The sequence below is a fragment of the Vulpes lagopus genome, chromosome 12, assembly GCF_018345385.1.
Source record: "Vulpes lagopus strain Blue_001 chromosome 12, ASM1834538v1, whole genome shotgun sequence".
NCBI classification, from domain to species: Eukaryota; Metazoa; Chordata; class Mammalia; order Carnivora; family Canidae; genus Vulpes; species Vulpes lagopus.
In genome coordinates, this window is record NC_054835.1 from 72742250 (window position 1) to 72770178 (window position 27929).

General features: G+C 32.4%; 1 pseudogene; it reads right to left on the reverse strand.

Annotated features, from left to right (window-relative positions):
• Positions 1–16843, reverse strand: part of LOC121474058 — a 34785-nt pseudogene extending 17942 nt beyond the window's left edge.
• Between the last annotated feature and the right edge of the window lie 11086 nt (positions 16844–27929).

A 27929-nucleotide genomic window follows, 5' to 3' on the forward strand; every position in this document is an offset into this window, starting at 1 on the left:
ATATATACTTTTCCACTTTATAATGAGAATATTACATTTTATTCAAATTCTTTTTCTTGATCCTTAAGTTTCTTTGGGAAATATGCATTTTAATTATTTATAAGATGCAATTTGGGCGATATGTAACACAATCAAGTACCGCTTAACTCTTAAATATCATTGTGATCGTATTATAGTTAATAGTCCATTTTTGGTTGTTGTTTACAGTTACAAAAGACCATATTATGTACATTCCAAACATAAAGACAGATTTTTGGAAGCTTCCTAGGACAAATTAAAAACCCTCCCACACAAAATACATCATTTATAAGCTCACTGTGGAAAGCCAGTAGGTGGAGACACGTCAGTTTCTTATAGTCTATAGTCACCAGTTTGAATTACTTTTCTTGCTTAACTGCTTTTGAATGGATTTAGGCATTTTGCTTGTAGTTTTCAATCAGACAATATTACCACCTGGCTTTGAATCTAGAATCTCTAGCTGTGGCTCATATTTCTTTGTTACCATTGTGATTTTATTTAACTCTGCTAAAGAAACATTTCGGTGTGAAACAAACTAGGTGTTTTCACAAAGAACCATCTGTAAAAGGCCTCTGCCAGAAACCTGTTAAATATTCTCTTCTTTAATTAAATTCCAAGCTCATTTTTACAGAAACAATGCTGCATCATGAGGTCAAGTTTATTTTCAAATAATATTTGTTTTGATTCTGCACTTTCATCTGAATACTTCTATGCAAATTCATATGATCTCCCCAAATTATAAAGCATGATAATCAATGATTTTATACTGTACCTGTCTGTTCAATGTCAAGGCTCCAGAGAGAGAAAGGTATATGATCAGAATCACCTTGTATGTTAGGGGATATTGAGAAATTATATATGATTATTGTCAAAACAATATCAATATGAAAGGCCTGCTAATAGTATTATTATAAAATGTGCCTACCTTCTAAAAGGCAATTCTATTTTTACCACAATATTTGGGAAACCATTGTTTATGATAAAAACTGATGAAATAATCCAATTATATATATCAGTAAAAGTGTTATGTACAATCCAAATGTATATTAATAAAAGGTTGTATATACACATAATAGCATAAAATGAAGTCTAAAAGAGGAAGGTGCCTACTATGTGGCAAGCACTGTACTATATAGTCATTAATACTGTATGCGTTGATTATACATTCAAATGAATCAATTCAAATAATCACTCACCCATTAATGTAATTATACATTGTGAAATGTTTGTTAAGGGAAAGTGCAAGGAGCTATACATGTAAAAACAAAGTTGCAAAGAAGTATATATAGCACTATCCTAATTAAATACAACACTCACAAGTGATAATTTCAATATGCACAGAAAATTTAAAACAACAATTATAATGGGAAAACAGGTAAAGAAAGATGGTTATTTTTGAACAATCTGGACTTTTTAGTTTTTGCCAATACAATTCAATTGTAGAAAAAATTCAATTGGAGAATTCAGTTATATTACTAGAAATGAATTTATAAAGCTTAGAAAATTTTAGCATTTCAAAAGGCAATTAAGAAAATAGCTTATATTATTTAAAATCAATATTTACAAACCCATTGTTTTCTACTTTAAAGGAATTTTTTGCAAGGTCAGTAACACTGGAGCATTGATTTGCAGCACACTGGCTCAGCAAAAATTAGAGTGATCTCCTTGTTTTCCTCGATGTGATAAAACTTCCATAAATAGAGAAAGCAGGAGCAGAATAGACCAAGCCATTTCCAGCCCTCAGCCTGTTTTTATAGGGGCTTCCAACTAAGAATGGATGTTAAGTTTTAAAAGTTTGATGAAAAGATCAGAATAAAAATATTTTATCACATAAAACTTTTATGAAATTAAAATTCAGTGGCCATTAATAAGATTTTGATGAGAAGGCAGTTAGTACATTCACTATTTTGTGTTATCACCAGCTTTCTGATTTCAAAACTTTTTAGTCACTCCAAAGAATACTCTATCCCCATCTTTCCCTCCGTTCATCCTCTGGCAACCACTAATCTACTTCATCTCTCTAATAATACTCATAAATAGTAATTTAATATAAATCAAGGTTAGGAATATTAACATGAATTAGGGGCAGTATATCTATATTGGTGTTTATGTACACATACATCAAACCATGTACAGACACTTTTTAATAAAGTATGGCATTATTTGAATTCAAAATCTACTGCTGTTATCTCAGTAGAAGATCCTTTAACATTTGTTCCTCAAACTTTTCATTAGCAAGAATCTTTCTTTGGGGTTTAACTCATTTAGTTATGTTCTTCTATAGATATTTAATAGTTGAATCATATCTTTGTAGGGTTTTTTTGTTAGTGTATAAATAAAATTATAGTCATCATAGCTGCTTACTAGTTTAAAGTCCAATAGATCTAGAATTTAAACATAGAAAAATTACATGGGATGCTAAATTACTATTTGATCAATGAAGATTGCTTAATATAAATATAGCAAGACGAGAACTATGTACTCGTGGTAAGGAGTACTAATGGTAAGGAGGACCCAGGAAGGGATCCCTGGGTGGCTCAGCAGTTTAGTGTCTGCCTTTGGCCCAGGGCACCATCCTGGAGTCCCAGGATCAAATCACACATCAGGCTCCCTGCATGGAGCCTGCTTCTTCCTCTGCCTGTGTCTCTGCCTCTCTCTCTCTTCCTCTCTGTGTCTCTCATGAATAAATAAATAAAATATTTTAAAAAAAGAGGACCCAGGAAGAAACTTGTATACAGAATTCAAAACATATAGTAAAAAAAAAAAAATGTGGATGCAAGTTTACAAGCCCAAAACAATAATTCTATGAAGGATAAATTATAGAATGTTCCCATTTGAATGATGCTGGAAATTCATAGCTGTCAATATTAGGATTTAATATGCATCTTTGGTGAAGTTATTTAGATAATATACTCATAATACTGGTGCTATTAAAGTGAACACAGATTATAGATTTCAAAATAGACCACCAAATACAGTCCAAGCTTACCTCTTACTATATACAGAGCTTAGCAAGCCTGTGATGTGCAGAGAGCCAGTAATATAAAATACACTCTTAGAGTCTAATTTTATGTAGGTGATATATCAGGGGACCCTCATTGTTTTTTGTTGTACGTATGCTTATTGTCAGTGAAGATATTGGAATGTAGGTCAAGTCTTTCAGCATGTTCTTGGAATTGGGAATGAAAAGTCATCGCTCGACACTAGTGATCCTGCTCTGACCTTTTGCTTCCCAATATTGGAGAGGGTAATGTCTCAAACTGGTCAGTTCCTTGATCTGTTGTTGAGTAAAATGAAACTGGGCAGCCCAAGTATGTATCTATTTGTAGTTTTCTCTGATATTTTTGTTTTCGCTATTTAACTTTGTTCAAATTTGCTATGAACTATTTTAAAAGGTTTTTTTCTTCCCAGCTTTATTGACATGTAATTGACATATACCGTTGTGTGAATTTAAGATGTACAATGCGATGATTTGGTGCAAGTATATTTTGTGAATGATCGCCACAGTATGGTTAGTTATACCTTCATCACCTCTTAAAAGTATGTTGAAAGGTCTCCTGTGGGCCTGGGCAAACCTGGAGCTGACCTGTTAGCATGCTGACCTACTCAGCCTTCTCTCTGTATCTCTGTCTCTCTGTCTCCATCTCACTCCTCTCTATCCTGTCTTTGTCCCTGCCTACTGGGGCCTTTCCAGTGCCAGCTTCTGCAAGCACACTGAGTTTGATTTTTTTTTGATTCCACATATAAATGAGAATGCACAGTATTTGTCTTTCTCTGATTTATTTCACTTATCATAATGGCCTCAAGGTCTATCCATGTTGTCACAAGTGGCTGAATAATGTTCCATTATATATATGCAAATGTATATAATATATATAAATAAGTTACATATAAGTATATAAAATAAGTGTATAAATTTTATATATAAATATATAAAAATAAGATACATATATATTTTACATATATGTAAATTTCTTTTCCATTCCTCTGTCCCTGGATACTTAGGTGGTTTCTACATCTTGGCTAACTTAAGTAATGCTGCAATTAACACAAGGGTGGTGATACCTTTTTGATATAGTGATTTCATTTCTTTCAGAGATATGCCCAGAAGTGGAATTGCTGGATCATATGGTAATTTATTTTTATTTTTATTTTTATTTTTGAGGAACCGTCAAACTATTTTCCAGAGTGGCTGTACAATTTACATTGCTGTCAACAGTGAACCAAGATTCCCTTTTTTCCACATTCTGATCAAGATTTATCTCTTATCTTTTTGTTAGTAGCCATTCTAATAGGTGTGAAGTGATATCTCAGTGTGATTGGATTTGCATTTTCCCTTATGGTAGTGATGCTGGGTACCTTTTCATTTATTTGTGGGCCAATTCCCTGTCTTTGGAAGACATAGATTCAGATCCTTTGCCCATATCTTAATTGGATTATTTGTTGTTTTATTTTATTTTTTCTATTCAGTTCTGTGAGTTTTTAAAATATACATCTTGGATATTAACCCCTTATCACATATATAATTTGCAAATATTTTCTCCCATTTCCCCGTGGAAAGCGCAATGTGAGACTCAATCCCAGGCCTCAGGGATCAGGACCTGAGCCAAAGTCAGACGCTCAACCACTGAGCCACCCAGGTGCCCCCTTAGGTTGCCTTTTAATTTTGTTGATTTCTTTTGTTGTGAAGTAGCCTTTTAGTTTGGCATAATCCTACAGTTTATTTTTCATTTTATTGCTAATGCCTTTTATGTCACATCATATCCAAAATATTGCCAAGACTAAAGACAATCTTATTTTTTATTTGTATTCACTTAAAGCCTCTATGTCTTTATGACATGTCTCTCTGGATTCTCTTAAGATTTCTCCTTGCTTTGGTTTTAATACATATTAAATATGATAAACTTAGTTATAGATATTTTTGGAATTTATCCTGCTTGGTGTTCTCTGAAACTCCTAAATCTGAAATTCAGTGTCTTGTCATTAATTTTGGAAAAATTCTTAGCCGTTATTACCTCAAATATTTCTTCTTTTCAGTCAAGCTAGTCCATACCTAGACTCCAAAGATTAATCAAAATTACCATTTAAATGTTTAAATGTTTAAACTGCCTGCAGCAGTTTATGGCTTCAGTGACTTCTGCTCAAGGTAAACAGTTCATGGTTGTGATTCTGGATTCATTTGTCTCTCTAGATTATAGGAAAGGATCTGCCCTACAAGCTCTGTTCTGTGATGAATACAAAGTAAGTTACCAACTGTTGGTTCAGATTTTTTCTTATTGTATTATAATTTTTCAGGGGATTGTATTCTCATTAGAGCTGAAATCGGAAATCTGTCTATTATACTTTCTATTACATGTCTTTGGAATGAATATTCTGATGAAAGAAATTTCAAAGTACTGAGTGGCTAAATTAGAATTTTGTATAGGCACAAAAAATGATAACCCCATATAATGCTAGTTTTATAGCTAAAATGGTTTGCCAGTGTCCTACAATAGCATGCAACAATATTCTTTTTTTCTCTCACTGATTACATTTCTCACTCATGGCATATGCTGGAATAACGGATAATATGCACATGTGCATTGCATTCTAATTAATGGTTTTGTACCATGTGGATTATATATTCTGCAACATTTACTTAAACCTTACATAATATTTTTATTCAGCCACATATTTGTATTTTGAACTATTAAAATGTTAATTGCGATGTATAGATACAAGATCATACGACAACTGAAATAGCAATAATAAAACAATATATTAATAACAGGAACATGGCAAGTTGCTATAATGGTACAATATAGTACCCATAGCAGTGGCAATGAGTACTATAATGCAGACAAAAGTTCAGGCGCTATTGAATGTTAATAGAAAAGTTAAGAATTAATAAAAATCTTAAAGAACTGGATGACTGAAAAAGATATAAAATTACATTTTATCTCAGATTTGAAAGCAGGAGAGAAAAAAAATTTAAAAAAAAAAATGAAAGCAGAAGAGAAAGCCTAACAGTTTTGGTGTGAAGTACAAATAGGATACTCCTACTCGCTAAATCTCATGCCATTTATTTCTTAGTATACCACAATTATCTTTGCTTAGAAAAATTTAGCGGGATGAATATGAAGTAGTGGATATAAGGAATGTTTGAAGAGATGCACCTCTTACCTATTGTCTTTATCAAAATGCATTTCTGCAAATATTTCACATGTCTATTGATTCACATATCTACACATATCCTGCTGAATTTTGTTGAAATAAAAATCATTGTCCTCAATAGGATACGAAAACAAGAACAGAGCAGAAATAATAATTTGAGAGATGTAAAGATGATAGAAGCTACATTAAATAATTATTTAAGAATAATAAACATGCACAAGGACAAAAATGCATAGACAACTAGAATGCACTAAAATTGGATATTTTTGTATTTTACATTACCCTACTACTAGATAAAAATTATACTTGATTTATAAAAAAGATTTATTTATATTGATTTTAAAGAGAGAGAGCATGCTTGGGGGTGGGCAGAGGAAGAGGGAGAGAGAATATCTCAAGCAGACTCCCCACTGAGTGTGGAGCCCAATGTGGGGCTTGATATCCTGATCCTGAGATCATGACCTGAGCTAGAAATATAGAGTCAGCACTTAACTGTCTGAACCACCCAGGAGCCCAGAATATTATAATTTATATAGGGTTTTATATCATACACATATTAACATGGAATTGTGTGCCTCTTAATTATCTAGACAAGAGTTTTAGTTAACAGATTTTATAATGATTATCTTTCTACTCAATGAATCTATTTCCTTTCTAAACATATTTTTGTAATAGTTCTGGGGTCCTGTCTAAATTTAATGAAATTGGTTGCATTTGAGTAATCATAAAGTGTAATGGTAAGATAGCCAAAACACTTATTTAATATAAATAAGAAATAGTATGTATAATATAATCAAAATATTTATTTCCAAGTATAATCCCCATTTATATTTTTGTCTTTTGTTCATGTGAGAATCCATCAAACGTCTAGCTCCTTAGTGTATAACTAACTCTCCTTTTAGACTTTAAAATTTTCTAATAATGATAATAGCTTTTAATTTACACCTTCTTAAATGTTATTGTGATTAATAAATAGAGACAATAATGAAACATTTTTAATCCAAGATTAAGTATATTTTATAAATACCAGTCATTAGAACAGAAAAACATGAAAATAAAGAATAGGTTTTTTTAAAATACAGAAAACTTTCAGAATCACATTGTCATTATACTTCTGTTTATATATGATTATATATTTTGTATCCAAGTTACTTTTTAATGTTCCTTAATTTCTTATTTTGGAACAATTTTAGATCTACAAAAAAGTAGTAAAGATAGAATGGAAAGATCTATTTTCCACTCAATTTTCCCTGATGTTATTGTTTTATATAATCATGATGTACTTATCAAAATCAAGAGATTAACATTGGTACAATGCTATTAGTTAAGCTAAGGACTGTATTCAAACTTACCAACTGTTTTTTTGTTTGTTTTTTTGCCCTAATAATGCCCTTTTACTGTACTAGGATTCAAAACTGGAAATCACATTGCATTTAGTTTTCATGTCACCTTAATGCCTCAGTATATTTTAGTTTTGTCATCTTTCCTTAATTCTCACAACCTTCTCACTTTTGAAGAGCTTGTAGTTGAGCATTTTGTAAAATGCCCTTTGATTTGGCTTTGTGTGTTAATTTCTCATTATGAGAGTGGGTTAGGGTTTGGGGGAGGATACAAGGGATATAAAGTGCCTTCTCACTGTATTGTTAGATAATACCTGATATTAATAAGACATTATTGGAGTCCAACACTGATTTTGGAAATTTCTTGGTTATTATTTCTTCCAATATTTCTTACTCTCAATTCTTTCTATTTTCTCATTCCAATTCCAATTACATATATATTAATCCTTTCTGTAGTGTGTCACAGTTTCTGGATAGTGTGGGGATTTTGTTTTGTTTTTGTTGTCAGTTTTTTTTTTATATTTATTTATTTTTATTTATTTATTTTTTTTTTACCTTTTTTCTATTTCTATTTTACCTTCATTTCTATTTCTATTTCATTTCATAGAAAGGGGAATTTCTATTGACCTATCTTCAAATTCATTGATTTTTTTTTTCTTTAACAATGTTGACTCCTATGATAATTCCATTGAAATATAAATATGTATATTTTGTTAGTTTTGTTGTTATTGTCATTTCTGTTGTTCTAATTTTATTCTTTCTCAGAGTTTTCACACACTTGCTGATATTACTCATCCCATACTGCATTGCTTATCTGATAGTACTGCAAAGTGTTTCTTAGATACCCTAGGGCAGAGTAACATTTGAGCTCTCAACATTTTAACACACTTTTGTCAAAGTAATTATGTTGCTATGAACAGCACTAGAACTAGAGATACTTAAGGACAAGGAATTGGTCTTTTCTTCATTTTTAATCACTAGAACCTATCACAATGACTAGTATAAATATTTGTTGAATTAACGAAGGTTGATCCAAAATTTTTATGTAACCCTTTAAATATTTTTATTGACATACAATATTAGTACACTATGTTAAGTATAGGAAGTATATAATGAGTGCCTAGTACACTTACTGGGACATAAAGGGATTCACTAGGTAAGTGAATCAATGAATAACTAGCTATATCTATTACTAAATATCTTTTCTTGTTTCTTTTCACAAACTGAAATTATTAATAAGTAACTTTAGAAGATATCTCACGATTCTAAGTTCCTTAGATTCATCTTCTCTGAGTCACATTTTTTACTTTAACATTTCAATGTTTACTTTTCTTTTCTAAATTAGAGACTTATTGTGAGCACAAATTTTATAATAATACTGAGTCTTTTCTGTGTTAAAATGGAAATCTTGCCACTTTATCACCAAAAGATTACAATAATAATGAACTCAAATCAAATATCTGATTGCTTTTGCAAATATTGTGCCCTGTGCAGACTGCATCTTCTGAGAGAACACATCAATAGTAAAAAATCGTATGAGGTACTATTTAATATAATTCACACTAAACATATTCAGTCTGTGAAGATGTTTTGCAAATCTTAGCATAATTGTTGTGTTGGATGTATGAAATACACCTTTATCCCTGTGTCTTTAATAATGTAAAATTTTAGTTTGTTTATGGAAAATGTGCTTATGCTCTTGGGAGTCATCTGAGATACTTATTTTATGATGGTGTGGTAATTGCTGTCAGGACTTTTCTTGATAATGATTAATAATTAGAATCTCATCGACTACTTCTCTTTCTAAAAGACCTTTATCAACATTAACACTTTTGACCTTTTTAATTGCATGGATTAAAGCTAGAAATAGGTGGTTATTAATGTTCTGTACTTGCATGCCTGGAGCTTGAAATAATGTTTGCTTTCTCAATAACATTCAGCAAGTTTACATTTCCCTCGGTAAATGTGACTTTAAAGGTGGCTCCATAGTGGGTATTAATTTGGTATTCATAAACCTTTCAGCTACACTTAGCAGTTTCTTGGTGTTTGCTGAATCCTCCTTGATGCATCCATGTCATTCTAATTATAGATTTTAACTGGGCTGCACAAAAACACAAACCCCATTTATTATAGAAAGGAAGAAAACTATTCATAAAATTGTCTGCTTTTTTCTTCTCTTTATACAAAATTTAAAATGGTGGCTTTTGGACTTGTCATTCAAATCTGCCAGGGAATGACAATGGGGTGAAACAATCTTGAGAATGCAGAGCTATACTGTAGAATCAAAGGTACCTTTGATACACAACCTCCCAATTAGGCAGGTCACTTATTTTTCATTTCTGGAAAGAGTGAAAAATAACATGTTCTGAGAAAAGTTGTATTGACTCATATATAAGAAGGAAAAACATATTACTTAGGGAAAATAGGTTTTGCACAATAATGTAACTCTGGATAAAAATGTAACAACTTGTAGGTACCATTTCTGCAGATGTATGCTTATATTATGCATAAATAAATGATGTATTTATACGTGCATATATATGCAGAACTGTATATTTGTCATATATAAATATATTTATGTATAAAGTGATTAAAATATCAGCTCTATATTAGCATGTTTAACATAATATCCCATACCAACTTGTACACAAATCTGAGAACAAATGGAAACTTCTTTCACATTTTTCTCTAATTATTATGTGTAGACTAACAGCTGGAAGTTAAACCCATAGTTTTACCTTTTATGGTTTTATCTTGACATACTTCAAATAAAATGAGGGTAGATGAGTGAAAAACTTGGCAGAGATAAGAGAAAAGAGTCTTATTTTTTACACATGCAAAACTTATTTGAACCTAATCATTTTAATACTGACATGAACAGCTGTGATAGTGTTCATGCTTTGATAATGAGAGTTGTGTCTATAAGGCAGTTTCTAAAAAACTAATGCTTTATAGACTAAAGGTAATTGTGTGTGGAAGAGCTCATGTATACACACAGGACTAGAAAGTGTTTTAATAATCCAATTTCCACTTTCTTTATTACACTTTTGTTCTAATGGGGTTCAGGGCAGGCTCCCCCACATATGCCACTTTGTCATATTGGTTGTTTGGAACTGAAGTAAACTAAGAAACAGCCAATGCAAGGACACTCTGAGCATCCTTAACCTCCCTGAAAGCTGAAAATAAATCTCCCATGTGAAAGATAGTCTTCATGTAACAAGAGGAAAGGAGGAAACTGTATCAGCAAAGATAGGAATTCAAGGCCCAGAAGGCTGTAACAAACCCTGTTACTACTTTACAAATTCAGTACCCCAAGCCCAAACTTTCTGTCTTATCAATTATTCACAAATCTATTGTTTCTTTGTCCTTAAGGTATGAGAGCTGCCTGCTTTGGTCACTTCTTTGAGTCTCAAATGTTTATGAGCTCCTGTGCATACAAAACATTCTTTCCTTTTCATCTGTCTTATGTCAATTTAATTATTAGAGCAGCCAAGAAATCAAAAAGGAAAAAAGGAAAACTTTTCTGCCCGTAGAGTTGAAACTATAAAGAATACAGGAATATGTTATATCTTTTACAGATTACTATAATAATGTCCAGAGTAAAAATTGTTTAATCTGATAATTTGCATTGAATATGTATCTATAAATTATATATTTGTATAGGTGTACATATATATTTATTTGCTTTTGCTTTAAAACATATGAAATTTAAAAATATTAATTTTTAATTTTTAAATAAAAAAACTAAACTAATAAGAGTTTATGTGACTTGCCCAAGATGACATTTACATTAGTGGAAGAATTAATGACAGGTATTTCTTAATATTTACATTGATTTTGTTAATCTCTGAAACTTATAAGTTGATCACTGAATTATGTATTATATTTTTCATATTTCTCAGGAATCTCTGGTATGCCAAATCAAGAACAACATAACCTCTGAGACATAGAAGTTACTCAGGAACTAACCACCAAAAAAAGATTGAATAAAAAAGTAGGCCCTTTGATTTTGTAACATTGTGAAATTGGATATAAAAATAATCTTCAAAATAAGTTGAAATAAAAAATAGATATAACATAAAACAGAATACATTTATTTTCCAGTGAACTAATTTAACTATTCCAGCTTCAAGTCAATATTTTTAAGAATATTGTTATTCTTATCCTTATAAATTAATGAGGAAGTCTATTGAAACACTTTTGTGACAACCTGGAGTATAGAACAGAAAATGTCAATAGAGAAAGCTAAAAGTAATTCTTAGGTATTTTAGTTGACAGTGTAAAATGCAAGAATAAATAATATAATCTGAATGAGTAGAAGCACAGTGAAAAGTTTTCTAATTGTTATTGTTGCTTTGCAACTTCAGGGGCTTCCTGGGTATGCTATGAAACTGGTCCCCATATGTGGAGGACAATTGAGAGGGAAGAAAGACCACTCCAAGTTGGTAAGTGGTAGGTTTAATAAGCAAGGGAACTTGCTTATAAGGATTGTCTTGTGTGGCTGCAAGATGATTTGATTCCTGCACCTGCCCACCAGAATCTTAAAAGTTTATTTACAGACCTTCACTGGACTCATTCACATACATGGTCCAGATAGTCTAACCACCACATTACTATCTCAAGACTGTATCTGCCTCTCAAGGCAGCTTCTAGGAGCAGGGGACATAAACAGAACACACATTTGGGAAGACAGAGGAGGCAGTGAGGTGCTGCCAATTGTCTGGATCCAGCTCAAGGGCCAACCAATGGTCACATCTTCTTAAAGACCTCCCCTAACACTAATATGAAATGAAAGCAGATATATTCAAAAGGCCTTAAAGGAATCATAGAGAACATCAATAGGCAGATTCTTCTAATCAGAACAGTTTTTTTGAAGATTAACCAAGATTTTCATTAGTCACTATAAGAAATAAAATTTGTGAAATGAAGCAAATATTTATAAAGTGGAAAGAAAATGTTGGAAAAAATGATTTTCAAAATTAGTGTGAGACATCAAAAATAAATTACTTAGAATTGTAAGCAGTCTGAATATATTAGTTAGCTTTCTATAGTTATGCTGTAATAATAGGTCCTAAATTAAAAGAATATCAAAAGTTTATTTCTTGCTCATTTTATATATTGCTATGGGTCAGACTTTGTGCTGTTTATGGAGTATTCATTCAGGGTCTAGACTGAAAGAAAAACCTTAATCCTCCTCTTGGAACTTAGGTTCAGATATGGCTTATGTCCCATCTGTGCATTTTTTTTTTTTTAAGAAAAAGTAAGTCATATAGACAGTCCCAAAGTCATTATAGTGAGAAGTGTACTTCTTCAATAGGGGAGACTCTGAAAATATAGAAACAAGGAGAGGCATGGGTAGTTGGAACAGATTTTACAATATATTGCAGAAAATTTTATAAATATATTTTCAAAAGTTTTCAAATACAAGAATAGATACTTGATTCTCTGTGTGGCATTGCCAAATGTTACATTTGACTGTGGATTCCTTAAGGATCTCATGTTATCTATAAGACTAAGGAAGCCCATTTGAAAAAAGGTAAATCATTATGTTCCCACTGAAGATCATGTATATATAAACCATAGAAAAATCTCTAATACTTAGAGTTCAGACAGTTTAGGACCTTTAGTCTTAGGAAATACATTGGGGGTGAGGGAGATTATGTCTCATCGTCAATGCTGTACAGTTGTTGGGCCACTTCCAGAAACATACAGGACATGACTAGCCATGGAATTAAGCAGCTGAAATCCATAAATCAAGAACACATGTTGAAAGACTCTACATAGAAAAACCAGTAAGTGAGAAATGACAGTTTATATTTTTCCTAGTGGATCTGAGTAAAGGACTTTATAGTAGCTATATATAAGGAAATACTCCCTGAGGAAACACCCAATTACAACCCCAGGATTAATTATTTGATTGGGATTAAGTGAATCTCTGGGCATTCTGCCTCTTTATTCCCTATTTCAGTGATGTTTATTGATACTATAAACCATGAGAGAGATAAGCTTCTACTATTAAGAATAAGGCTGGTGTACCAAATGGTGAGAAAAGTAGTAGGTAAATTCCTCTAAGAAATCTTCCAACAAAATTCCACTCGCCACAATATGTCTTGAGAAATGAATGTTTGAAGATGGCCTTAGTAACTAAATGATTTTGGAGGAAAGGAGAAAGGACTAATTCTAAATGATCAATTATTGGTCTACTTCATTATTTTATCTTATTTATCTGTCGATCTATTTATTTTATGTTTTAACAGAAAGGATATTAGGTAATGAATTATAGATGCCTACTTAACATGGAATCTGTTATATATTATTGTTCTGCAATGTTGGAAGGAGAAAGAATGTCTCAAACAAAAAATAGATCGATAAATAAGCGTGCACAGATGCACATATATATGTGAATGCATCTACACTGAGAGAATTACTTAAATTCTTAATCTTAGTCTTTTCTTATGTAAAATTGAGATAATATCTCTGTACCGGTTGAGAATCTTTCAGGTGCAAATAAAGGAAAGCTGAATTAATTAGGAAACCCATAGGTATAAGATGCAGCTGGAAACTGGGAATTCAAGAAATGTTGTCAAATTTCTGTTACTCATTTCATTCCCATTCTACCTTACTTCCGTATATAGATTTCATTCTCTAATTATGCTCTTTAGATGCAGTAAGGGAGTTGATTTCAGATGGTCCAAATTCAAATGCAATCTACATTGTAATATATGGGAACGAGAGGATCTATCCTTCCAACTCTGGGAGGAAAACACATAAATGACTTGGCTTCAGTCAGATGTTCTCTGAATCAATTTTGTGACCACAGGGATAATGTGTCCCTTTTGAGAATGATAGAGATGATCATTGACACATCATCTTAGACCATATGGAGTTCAGGAAGACCGATTCCCTAAAGGAATGGATATTGACCAAGAAACATACGCCACAAAATTATGTGTGGCAGTGACATGAAAATTATCTTAAATGATTAAAATTTACCCAGAGCTTTTGCAAATAAAAGAAAAATGTGATAGTTTCTAACAGGTATTGTGATGTGAATATTTCTACATAATTAGAAATCTGTTTTCTCCCCCCTAAAAGACAGCTTGGAAAAACATTGCTTATTATTTCAACAGACAAAACATAATCACAGATTAGTGAAAAACACACAGAAAAGAGAAAAACTACTAGAGCACAACACAAATACAAAAGGAAACCACTGTCTGGTATGTAGTAAAATAAACTAGATTGATATTAGTTCCAGAGGAAGGAAATAAAGTCATCTAGAAATCAATTGATAGAGCATTTTTTTTAAATTTAGAGTTTCATCTTTACCTACCTTATAGTGTCCGATTTTCTTGAATTAACACTGAGTGTTGTTTTTGAGGAATCACAGAGCTATGTGGATTAAAAAGTGATTTGAGAGACATGAAAGTAAGATGAGATATATCTTTAGAAGTGAAACGAAGGAAGATAAGAAAGGAAGATCATATAAATATACAGAAAATTATTTTAGTCAATCCTGATAAAGTATTTTTACCAGTCCTTAAGAGAAAAAGAATTGATAAATAAATCCAGATGCCACATTATTTCATTCATCATAGATTTCTCTCTCCATTGGGTCTATTTCTATTATCTTTAACTAGAGCTTGCCAAGTTGTGATAATATCTTAATTCTTGTTCCTTTGGAGTATTATTCTTCTGTCTAGGAACATTTAGACTTTAATCTTGAGTCTTAGTGTTCTTAAATTTCATCACAATGAAATTAACTGTGAGCTCTTTTTTTTTTCCATTTAAAGAGAAATTAATTGGGTTTATTTATTTATTTATTTATTTTAAAGATTTTATTTATTTATTCATGAAAGACACACACACACAGAGGAAAAGAGATAGGCAGAAGGAAAAGCAGGCGCCCCACAAGGAGCCCGATGTGGACTGGATCCTGGATCTCGGGAGCAGGACCTGAACCAAAGGCAGATGCTCAACCGCTGAGCCATACAGGCATCCCTAATTGAGTCCTTTTAATCTGAAAATTCTAATTGTTTGACTAAAGTCATCTTCATTCTATTTTTTTCATTGTTATTATTATCTTATCCACTCCTTCATTTTTTTAGTGTTTTTTTTCTAGAACTTCTACTAAATGGACATTGCAATGTCTGTAAATCTAGTGCTGAGAAAAAAAAAAACAAATCCTATCAAGACAGAATTCTCTCCCCCAAACAAGGAAAAGAAAGAAAATAATTTTATTACAAAGTGGTATATATCTATAGTGCAATGCATATTGTAGGCAGTCTGCAAAAGACACTACAAAGTCTAGACAGAATTTCACACACATTAGGTAGAACAGAAGAAAGAACAATGAAAATACTTCTTGTCTCCTTGACACATGGTTGTACATTGTGATAGTCTCCTGTAACTCCTGAGGGACTCTTGAGTTTATTTCGGTCACGTGCTTATATTTCTGCGAGTCAGAAAGCCCTTAAAAACAATAGACCAGCCCTACTATCAAGTCCATTATGCTTCCAAGGAGTCAAATTAAAGGGGTGATGATAAAATGGCATAATTTCGCCATTACAATATTAATGCTAGCTAATATTTACCAAGCAATTAATTTTGTCAAATACACTTGTAAGGGCTTTGCGTATATTAACAATTGAACTCCACAATATTTCTAAAAAATAGCTATTATTATATTACTCCTACTACTACTATTCATATTAGTATTTGTATTCTAAAAGTGAAAAAAATAGAAAGGCTAAATTACTTGTCAAAGTTGATGCAGATATTAAGAGAAACCAGGATTTAGTTCCTGACAGTCTCAATCCAAAGTGCACACTCAGTCATTCCACTCACTACTTCTTCATAAATTTTTTCTATATTCTGATAATTATATTATTTTTCTGATAATTATTTTCTATTTTCAATAAATATATTATTTCTGTCTTCCTAGATCTTTCTTAGCCCACTCCCAGCTCAATAATTTACTCTTCAGTCAAGTCCATTCTGAATTTTTGTCCTTTAATTTTATTTTCACTCCCACAATCTACATCTTTTATAAAAACCAATCTATATAGTTATTTTACGTTTGTACACAATATTCTAAGATCTCTCTGAAGATATTAGTTATCCTAAAACTTCTGTTTTCTCTTGGTTAAGAGCTTTATTATATTTTATTTTGCTGCTTTTCTTCCTTGCTATTGCTTCTCACAAGCTTCAGTGAGTCTCGATGATAGGTATATAGTTGGATTTTCTGACTATTCAAATGATTGTGGAATAGGAGGTTCAAGGAGATATAGTGGTAGCTTACCTTTGAAGGATGGTGGCACTCTGTCATCCATCGACTTTTTGTTGTTGTTACCTCTTTGATCCAAACATCTGTTCTCTCTACTTTTGGTAAATCTCACTTCTTCCAGCTGTCTAGGGATGAGTTTGGAAGAGGCACTGACCTATCAGTTGCTCAAAACTGTATCTGCCTGGTGTTTGCCACAGAATGCTTTGTTTCTCCTAATCTTAGTGTGAGTCCCATCCCCTCCACCTCCCCTGTGTCCATCTCACCTCTCCCACTTTTGCATTCACAACAGTCTTCTTCTGATCACTTCTGGAATTCTACTGATGGTGGCTCTAGCCATCTTATTACTCATTGAAAGTTACTCTTCCAGTGATTCCTCAACCTACCCATACTGGTGAGGGTGACCTTCACTCAGTGGGCCAATGTAAATACTATTATCTTTAAGAAACAGCCTTTTAGGCACACCCACAAATAATGGTTTACCAGCTATCTGGGTACCCCTTAGTCCAGTCATTTTTGACATATAAAATAGATCTTCACACATATATATGTGCATATGTATGTATTTATAATACAATATTTATATGCATATCTATATTTTACTTTGATTTGAGGCTAGAGTGGTTGAAACAAACTGAGCTTCTTCTACTATGTTAATTTAATATTCTGGTAAAAAGATTTTTGTCTTTTAAAAAATTCCAAGTTACAAATAGATGCTAGTAAAAATTTTCTTGGAGCTCTTTACATTATTAATGAGTCAAAATTTTGCTGTCCATATATGGCAATTAAGTAGGTGACTCCCATTACAAAATGCTGCCCTTAAAAAAAAAAAAAAAATGCTGCCCTTACAGGGCATATCCTATTGTCCAATATAAGTACATTTTTGGCTAAAAAATAAAACGTTTTTGTATGTTAAAAAGAAGCAACATTTTTTATATGATGCTTATGTTAAAAGAAATGACAAACATGCAAATTATTTATCAGGTATATATATTTAATGTCAAAGTAAATAAAAAAAATGTCAGAAATTACATATTTTGATGTTTTTAAGAGAGTCCTTTTTTTTTTTTTTAAGAGAATAGCTATGGACCGTGAAGTATGTTTCATACCCATTTTTTTTAATTTCAGTTTATTCTTTGAAATGAAGATCTATAGGGCAACCCTGTCGGGACCCCTCTCATTCCTGAGAGCTTTCTGTCTCTTTGCTTAATAAACTTCTATCCCTTTACTCACACACACACAAAAGAAATGAAGATCCATGAATGTTTGATATATAAATATAATTTTTCTACAAAGATAATTTTTAAAGTCTTCTAAACTACATGGAGTGGTAGCTAGCTACAGGATGAAAGTATGTTTAGGACCCTACTATTAAAAAGAAGAGTCTTAAGTTCAAACTAATGCATTTGATTTTTATTTAAAGTGAAATTAGCAGGGGATACATGGGTGGCTCAGTGGTTGAACATCCGCCTTTGGCCACCTAATCAGCAGGGAAGCTGTTCTCCCTCTACCTATGTCTCTGCCTCTCTCTGTGTGTCTCTCATGAATAAATAAACAAATGAAATCTTGATAAGTAAATAAATGAAATGAAATTAGCAATTGATGAAGGATTCTGCATGAATTCTGTTATTATAACAATGTTAAGAAAATGAATATGAAAGTAGAGAGAATATTTGGAAAAAAGGGGACAGAAAATAGAGCTTGCAGTTAAAAATGAATTGCAAAAGGAGTGAGGTAATCAAAGTTCAAACAAAATTATGGAAATATAGTGCTAAAAATAATAAATATTATCAAAGTCCAATACCTTGGTCTGTAGATGATGAAAATTAGATTTAGAGATACAAAGTGACTTCCACAAAGAAATATAGTTCACTTAAAGATTAATCTAGAAATCGAATACATTTCTTTTTACTCACAGTCCGGAGTTTTGTCGCTTCCTTTTTAATATCAAATTTTTATCAATCTAAAGTTTGTCATAGATACATTCAATTAGGAGTTCAGTACAATTCTGATACATAATATTAAGAAATACTGATAGCTTCCTTTTAAATTAATATTGAGGGAAACTTTACAACTTATATACACATTTATTTTGCAAGGAACTTTCATTTGGAGGAACAGAAATAGACTTCATGAGGCATTTCAACCAAATTATAACCTCTCTGGTTTTTGTTTTGTTTTGTTTTGTTTTGCTTTTTTTTACTAAATAGTTATTCTTCCAACCAAATTTTAATCTGGGTGATAGAAGAGTGCAGAATCCATAATTCTGAGTTGTGAAATCTGAATCAAAGCTTTACCAACAACTAATTCCTCGACTTAAGCAAGCATTCAAACTCTTTGGGTTTCAGGTTCTTTATCTGGAGATTTAGAAAGTAGTACAGGGACTCTCTGGGGTCCTTGCATGTGTAACAGTCATTAATTCAATCCTATTTAAACTCAACAGAACCCAGAGCTTCTTATAATGAGTTCATTGAGTTTATGTGGTACATTTTTATTCAAACAAGCCTTCCAGGGCATGGTCCTGGAGTCCTGGGATCGAGTCCCACATCGGGCCCCCTGCACAGAGCCTGCTTCTCCCTCTGCCTGTGTCTCTGCCTCTCTCTCTCTCTCTCTCTCTGTCTCTCATGAATAAATAAATAAAATCTTAAAAGAAAAAAAGACTTGAGACCATTAGGAGATTTGAATTACATTCAAGTTTTTTTACTATGAGTGGATTTAAAGTTTCTGTATTTCAAAATACCCATATACTGAGTTTACTGCAGATACCTTGGTTCTCAAGTATTCATTTGGGTTTTGATATTCTAGATATTTTTTCTATATATATCTGCTTCAATGTCTATACAATTGAGATAATAATAGCACCTAACTCAGAAAGTTGTAGAGAGGATGAAATTAAAATATGACCTTGCACATCCTATTGTAAAATGTCAGCTCTTATCCTTAACCTCCCCAATGTGGTCATCTTACTCTCTCTTCACATAGAAATATTTATGACATATTAATAGTGTATTTGACAGTTGATAAATAGGTTCTACTGTATAGTATGTTCAATATGTAAATTAAAACAACTAAACTGAGCTAGATTATGGATGAATGTTCATCTTTATTGAGAAAATGATACATTGATGACATTCCTGCCCAATGTGGAAATTTTCAAGCTATATTACAAAAGAAGAAAATCACTCTTTCTCCCTGTCCCACTCTCCACACACCGCCATTCCTTTCCATTATTCAACATTTTCCCAGTACCTTGAACTAAATTAAAACCAGGAAGCCTGTCCTCATTGGATCAAAAATGTAAAAAATAAAAAAGCTACCAAAACAAATAAGCAAATAAAATAATTTCTAGACAATTTTCCTTTGTGCTGTTTTTTTCATCTTTCAGCTGTTGAACTCTTGTTTTCATATTCCTGTTTCTCAATCCCTTAACTTTAGCAACTCTTGATCCTCTCTTTAGGCTGCTAAATTGGCATGATGCTTGCGTTTCTAAGGAGGGAAAAATTGTTTTTCTATCATTGATATGATACAACTCTCAACTACTCCCATTTATACCTATGTGATAAAGGCAAACTATAACAAGTAAAAACAAAACAAGACAAAAAAGGTCGAACTTTAAAAGTAAAACAGTAAAACTGTAAAAATTAAATTTGGAAGTAGTAAGTTTCCATTAGTATCAACAAACTAAACCTTGTTCAGAAATAACTTGATTAAATAAACCATACAAAATTGAGAATAAGGTCTTTAAAAACAAACAAACAAAAAGGAATCAACATCCAAGCAGGGAGTGAAGTGGAAGGGCAAGGTGGTAGACAAGTCAGTCAAGTTTGGAAATGGAAAGAAAACAGGCATTTTTTTTTCTTTTAGGGTTTTTAATAATTTTATGAAAAGGAACTAGAAATTATTGAAAATCCACTGAATAGTCTTTACTTTTTGATGTGTACGGTGAAATATATAAAGTGTAAATTCAATACTTCTCAATTTTTGCTTTCATTAAGTGACATATTAAAGAACACATTTGAGTAAGTGGAATCTTTTTTGAAGCTTTAACATGTGCAGTTTTTATTATTTACAGGTGACTCCATAGGTACATTAACATCTAACGATGAGAAATTAGATGGCATTATAGATCACTTAGCTCATTCCCATGATTCTCCTTTATTTATCTGCTATACAAAGGTAATTATATTTTGGAATTTTCTTTGCCAGTTTGGGAAGAGGTTTCTTGTGCAAAACAAGGCTCTGCTTTCATACCTTATATGTAATACTTATAATTAAGGAATTATGATAATCACTCTTCTACCATCCATTATGGTTAAAGCAAGAAATGAAATACATTTTAGGGAATATTTTTCAAAAAAGATTTTTCCACCTGTCTATATCTTCAAGTTAAAAGCCCTTGTCATTAACTTATTATCTCATTTTATTGGTGGTTTCCTCAATGTTTTTTGAAAGTTGTAACTAGTAAATGAGCAGACTGTGGGATAATTAAGATAATTTAGAGTCAGGAGACCACGTTTCTTTTCATAACCCTGTCACTAATACATTGTAAAACTTTAGGAAAACTATTTAGCATATAAATGAATGTACCAGTAATTTCTAAAATCTTTTCCCACTTAAAATTCTTTGCCATCTAAAGAACTCCTGTAAGTTGACATTGTGAAACATGTTTGAAAGATGTTTCTTATCACTAAAACATGACAATTACATAATCATATTAGGCATCTTACCATTTTCTCCACATTGTTCTGGAAAAAGATATGGCAGGCAGAGAACAGGTAGATATTCTAAAAAAAAAAAAAAAAAAAAAAACTGCTATTAAAGTTTACAGTGGAGGCAGTTGGATAAAAATCCAATGCTTTCTGAAGTAAAAGCTCTATCTTTCCTCACCTAGTGAACTGTAGTGAGAAGTACTATTGCTAAAGAGATAGGAAAGCTGTAACAACAATGGAATTCCCATCACGCGGCTACAATCCCTACTGTCATGCTTATGTCAGATGTGACAAATTTTGAAAAGGTCTGTGCAACTAATATCTGCCATGCACCTCTCTTCTCCAGACAATCCTAAAAGCAAAGAAAAATAGAGGCTTTGATTTTTTTGTTTGGTGCTGGGTAAAATTGTGATGATACTAAAACATCACTATAAGGAACGTTAATAGGTACTTATAAAGCATCTGAAGATTATGTGTAAAACTAGCTATTTGAAAAATGAGGTAAACAGAATATTCAAGTGATCTGTATAGTCTTTATGTGCCTGGTACAATCCCATTGGACAGATTATTCTCAAATTAATATAGTGCTACTTTACAGTATCCAAAAGCAAATCACATATTATAGTAATATGATTTCAAAAATCACTGAGGTCATCTGAATTTTGAGCTCGAATTCTCAAGTCAAAGTTCATTTTTCAATCCCTTTTCTTTCTACACTGCGTGTGATAATAGGCAAGTAAGTCACATTACTGGGAATGTGTTTATCTCCCGAAGAGTGCCTATTTTACAGACTGAGAGAATGCAATATGCTTATATTAAATAACATTAGAAATAATTGTGTGCGTTTTAATTTCAAATTGAAATGTGCTTCTTTTATTTCATCAGTCATAGTGAGTTTTTACCTAATGCCATTTTAGGGTGATAAAGTTGAAAAAACTCATAATTCCTGATTTCTTTAAAAGCTTATAGATAGGGATCCCTGGGTGGCACAGCGGTTTAGCGCCTGCCTTTGACCCAGGGCGCGATCCTGGAGGCCCAGGATCCAATCCCACGTCGGGCTCCCGGTGCATGGATCCTGCTTCTCCCTCTGCCTGTGTCTCTGCCTCTCTCTCTCTCTCTCTGTGACTATCATTAAAAAAAAAAAAAAAAAAAAAGCTTATAGATGCTTCCTCCATTCATCTAAATTAATTATTAAAAGGACAAATAAAGTTGAAATGAAGGATAGGAACACTTGTGGTGAGCATAGCATAGCATAGACCTGTTGAGTCATTATGTTGTACAACTCCAACTAATCTATTTTGCATCAACTATACTAAAATTAAACAAAAAGACACTTTACCTCATTAAAACAAACAAACAAACAAAACTAAACCATAGAATCTCTCCTAACTCCAAACAGGCTGAATGATCAGAAAGAAAGGAACTAGCCACCGTAACCAGGCCAAATTATAACTCATTCCTAGACTAGTAAGCAGATGAATCGACACTGGGGACACTGGGGAGGAGGAGAAAGTAGTCTCGGGAGCTTTAAATTTAGACTGGCTTGATTCTTCTTCTTTTAATTAGACCTCAGCATCTACAATCATATGGAGTTCAATATTATTCATCTGTTCTTAAGCTTCCTGTCATATTTTTTCTAAAATCCACCTCTGCATTGACAGATGGCTCTTACATGGTGTTACAAATATTGTTTTCTAGAAATTCTCTAAGCTCTAACTTATATTTATTTTAGATGATGACAAGTTTTTTTTTCATCATCTCAGGTGTTTTACAGAATTTAATTTATGCTATTGCTAATTCAGGTAACTTTCTACTTTATATTTTGTACACATCAGGATAATTTTAATTTATATAACATATTTACAGCTCTCTGAATGAGCGATGAAGTATCTTAAAACATTATGGAAAAAAAATAATGCTGAGAGTTACAGACACCAAGAATCCCTACTACTAAAATATATAGCACAGGGCGGGGGGCGGGGGGGGGGGACTCAGCGGTTTAGCGCCACCTTCATCCCAAGCCGGAATCCTAGAGACCCAGGATTGAGTCCCATGTCGGGCTCCCTGCATGGAGCCTGCTTCTTCCTCTGCCTGTGTATCTGCTTCTTTCTCTCTCTCTGTGTGTCTTTCATGAATGGATAAATAAAATCTTTAAAATATAAAAATAAATAAAATATACAGCCTAAAATAAAAAAATATATATATATATGTAATCACGTTTTAATATTTAGTTTGTGTTGCCTATAATGTTTTATCCACCTACCTCTGGAGATACCATGGATTTTAACACTATTGTTTTCCAGAAAGTGAGTTGAAGAATTTTCCGAGCTATTGTGATAATAATGACTTAAACTAGGCAAAAGGAATTATGGTTAGATAATTTATATGTATTTCTATCTAAATCTGCCATTTAGCTTTAAAATAGGTAACTTCAAAGACAACAGATTTAAATTTTTGCAATATGTCATATGAGGCAATGATATAAAATAATATAAAATAATTATTACAGTTTGTCACTAAAGCTACATTAATTAAACTAGTATTGAGAGAGAGAGGAGAGAGAGAATTCTTGGATCATAAAAGCTACATTAGTTTGAAGAGTAATATGAGAAATACAGAAAAAAATGCAAAGAAAGAAAGTTGGAAAAAATGTCACCAACAAAATAAATTATTTTGTAGTACTAACAGAATTTTTGGATCAAGTTAATAAAATTAAAATATTTACTGTAAGTCCGATTGATGAATAATTATCACATTCCCTAAATCCCAACATTTAATTCATAACTAGATTTCTCTCTTTATTCCAGTATATATCTTCCAATTTTGTATACCAATAGTACAAATTCTAATTGAATATTTTAGGTGGAATATTATAAATATGAACTAAGTGAATATTTAAAGAGAAACTGGTTCTTAGTTTCGTTTTAATGAAATTTAAATTTTTTTTATGCATGTATGTGTGATAATAGACTGTTGAGAATAATTTGGATCTGTCAATATCTGGCTTTCAGTTTCATTTTTTTCTAAACCAACGCAGTGATGATGATATATCAAATTTTTCTGGATACTATATATAAATAGGTTGAAATTACATGAAAGTATATGCCAAAATTTGAATGTTAATTTTAGAGACATTTTTTAAACAAAAATGTTCATCCTTGGTAAGACAAGGCAGCAATTTAGTTGTAATTTCTTCACTTCTCATTCAAAAACCAATGAGGTCATCAAGAGTAATCAGAAGATTTTAAAAACTACATTCTCAGCTAAATTAGCACAGAGAAATGCCTCCAAATTTCACATGTGGTAAAAATGTAGCCAAAAAGCAATGCCAGCTAGTGAGACCACATGGGAAGTCAAGGAAGTACCTTAAGGAGAAAAAGCATCTTGTGGTTGCATATTTCAGAACTCTATAGCACATATTCACTTCCAGAAGAAAACAAAAAGCCTCATCCTGAGAAAAATCTGCAGTTAAGTGTAGAATTGTCACTGTGAATTGAGAAGAAAGAAGGTGCAAAAGTGTGTGGGAGTGCCCAGAGGTGACTGATCTCATAGTTTCTACCAAATATGTCTTCTAAAAGTGACGGCTTCACATTTGAAGAAAGGACTGTGTCTCTTGGTGACAGCAGACTGTAAAAAAATATCAAAGAAAACCCAACTTATCAGTAGAAGTCCCCATGAAATAGAATAGGTTCTAAGGGTCACAGGAGGGATGGCTACACAGAGGTGGCATGAATTACTACTGTAATAACAGATGAGGGAAACCTGAAACTGTGAAGCCTGAAAAGCTCCCCTCTTTTTACACTCCACTGAAGCCTCCTGCTATTAGTGCAGGAGAATTAATTCAGTCCAACACAAGCGCTGGAAAAGGAATACTCAAAGCTCCATAGAAGCAGGCTTTCACAAAATATTTTAAAAGATCAATAGGACAATTCTAAAGATGAAAAAAATCACCAAAAAAAAAAAAAAAGGTTTCGATAACAAAAACATGATAACGTATTTTCAACACATTTTTTGTTTATAATGACACAGTCAGGTTTATGAAGTAGCACCAAGCGTAAACATCCAGAAATTCAAATAACAGTAAATCAGAAGTAGAATCTAATGACAGGACAGCAGTGGAATGTGAAATGAATTCTGACAAAATGAAAAGAAAGGAGGAAAAAATCATAAAGAATATATAAAAGAAACACAAAAGAAAATAGACCTGATAGCACAATGAGAATGCAGAAGATAAAAAAAAATATTGCTATAATTTTATATATAATGAGAAAGAATATAGTGAATTAAAGTTAACATTATAGATATAGATCATAGGAAAGGGAAATCGAAAGTATGCATATTAGGGTTGACGCTGAAAAAAGAAAAACAATTTAAAATAAATTTCCTAAAATATCCTAAATTTGGGTGTTCTTCTTCTACAGCACAAAATCCACCATATACAGGATGATATCCAGCTCATATAGCATAAGGGCAAAGGGGAAAAAATGCAGTTGTTTCTGGGAAGGAGGATAACAATCTATCCATGCCCCATAAATCTCATGTCTATTTTCAGGATAATATGAATAAATAAATATATATTTAAGTATTATTCATAATATTTAAATAATTCACTTTTTGTTACTAGAGGGATTTCCACTCTAGGTTCCTGAGGATGACTAACATAGCACCAGATACTTGACAGATGAGATCGACAGCAGTTTATTTATTTATTAATCATATATACTCAAAACTTAAGGATTTACAGCAGTGTAGCATCTTATAAAACTAAAAAAAAAAAAAAAAAAAAAAAAGTTCCTGAATCCTGGTCTAGCAGGTAAAGAAATTGGAAGTCCTTATTCTGTCCTAACAACAAATAAAAACAAAAAGAAGCTGAAAGATTAACAACTTTTCTTAATCTATCAATGAAGCTATAGGGCAAAACTCTGCCCCCATAATTGGAGAGACAGGTGAATACAGAGAATCACAAGTTATTGAAGGAGAACCCACCAGCAGAAATCTCTGTGGGAACAGTGTTAATATGGGAAAACCAAATTGTAATTGACAAGTTGGCAGAGACTCACTGTGGACAACTCTGAAGGTTAAAAACTCCAGGAAACCCAGACATGGTGGGGAGAGTGCCCTTACTTTTGTGAGTTTTACCTCCAGAAAATTTCCAAAGTGAATATCAGCGAAAAATCCCCTCCTGCTTCTGGCAGAGGGAGGAGAAAAATAACCATTTTGAAAAACTCCAGAGAATTTTTGTGACAAGTCTTGGCCCCAAGAAACACTATTTTGCTAAAGCCTGAATTATTGAGGCTTTTTCAGAGCCTGACTGACCTCTGGAAAGGGACAGACACTACTCTAGCCTACTCTAGCCCTCCTATCCTAAGGGAGGAAAACACTGCACGGCATTATTTAAGTTTGGGGTACAGAGGTACTAGACTGAGAATCATAGGACAAAAGAATATGTCTTAACATGCCTTACCACCATGTTACTAATAACCAATAATAGTAATACTAGCCTAATAACCAAAACTCTTTTTAAATAGTACATATTATGTATGAGCATCACGAAAAAATTACCAGGCATACCAAAAGGCAAAATAATAATAATAATAATAATAATAATAATAATAATAATAAATAGCAATTTAAAAAGACAGTGTAAGCTCAGACCAAGACCTGACAGAAATGTTAGGATTTTAAAACTGAGAATTTTTAAACACCTATGATTGGGGGCACATGGGTGGCTCAGTGGTTGAGAGTCTGCCTTTGGCTCAGGGCATGATCCCAAGGTCCTGGGATTGAGTCCTACATTAGGCTCCCTGCAGGGAGCCTGCTTGTCCCTCTGCCTATGTCTCTGCCTCTCTCTGTGTGTGTCTCTCATGAATAAATACATAAAATCTTAAGAAACCTACCTATGATTAATATGCTAAGTGTGCTAATGGATAAAGCAGTTGGCATACAAGAATAAATGGGCAACATAAGCAGAGAAATGGGAATTCTAAGAAAGAATCAAAATGAAATGCTAATGACCAAAAACACTAAAGGAAGAGGGAGTGAAATGAAGAATGCCTTTAGCTTATGAAGGGACTGTACATGGCTGAAGAAAGACTCTGAGCCTAAGGATGTGTCAATAGTAATTTTGAAAACTAAAACATAAATAGGAAAAATCCTGGAAAACAAACAAACTATGTCAGAGTTACCAAGAACTGTGGGACAACTACAAAATGTGTAGCTTATGTGTAATGGGAATACCAGAAGCAGAAAAAAAGAGAGAATGAAGTAGAAAAAAAGTATATTTGAAGCAATAATGACAGAGAATTTCCTTCGAGTTAATATCAGACACCAAACTATACATCAAGTAAGCTCAGAGAATGCTATACAGGATAAATGAAAAAAAGCTCAAACTTACATAAAGCAAAAACAAAATCTACCTCTAGACAT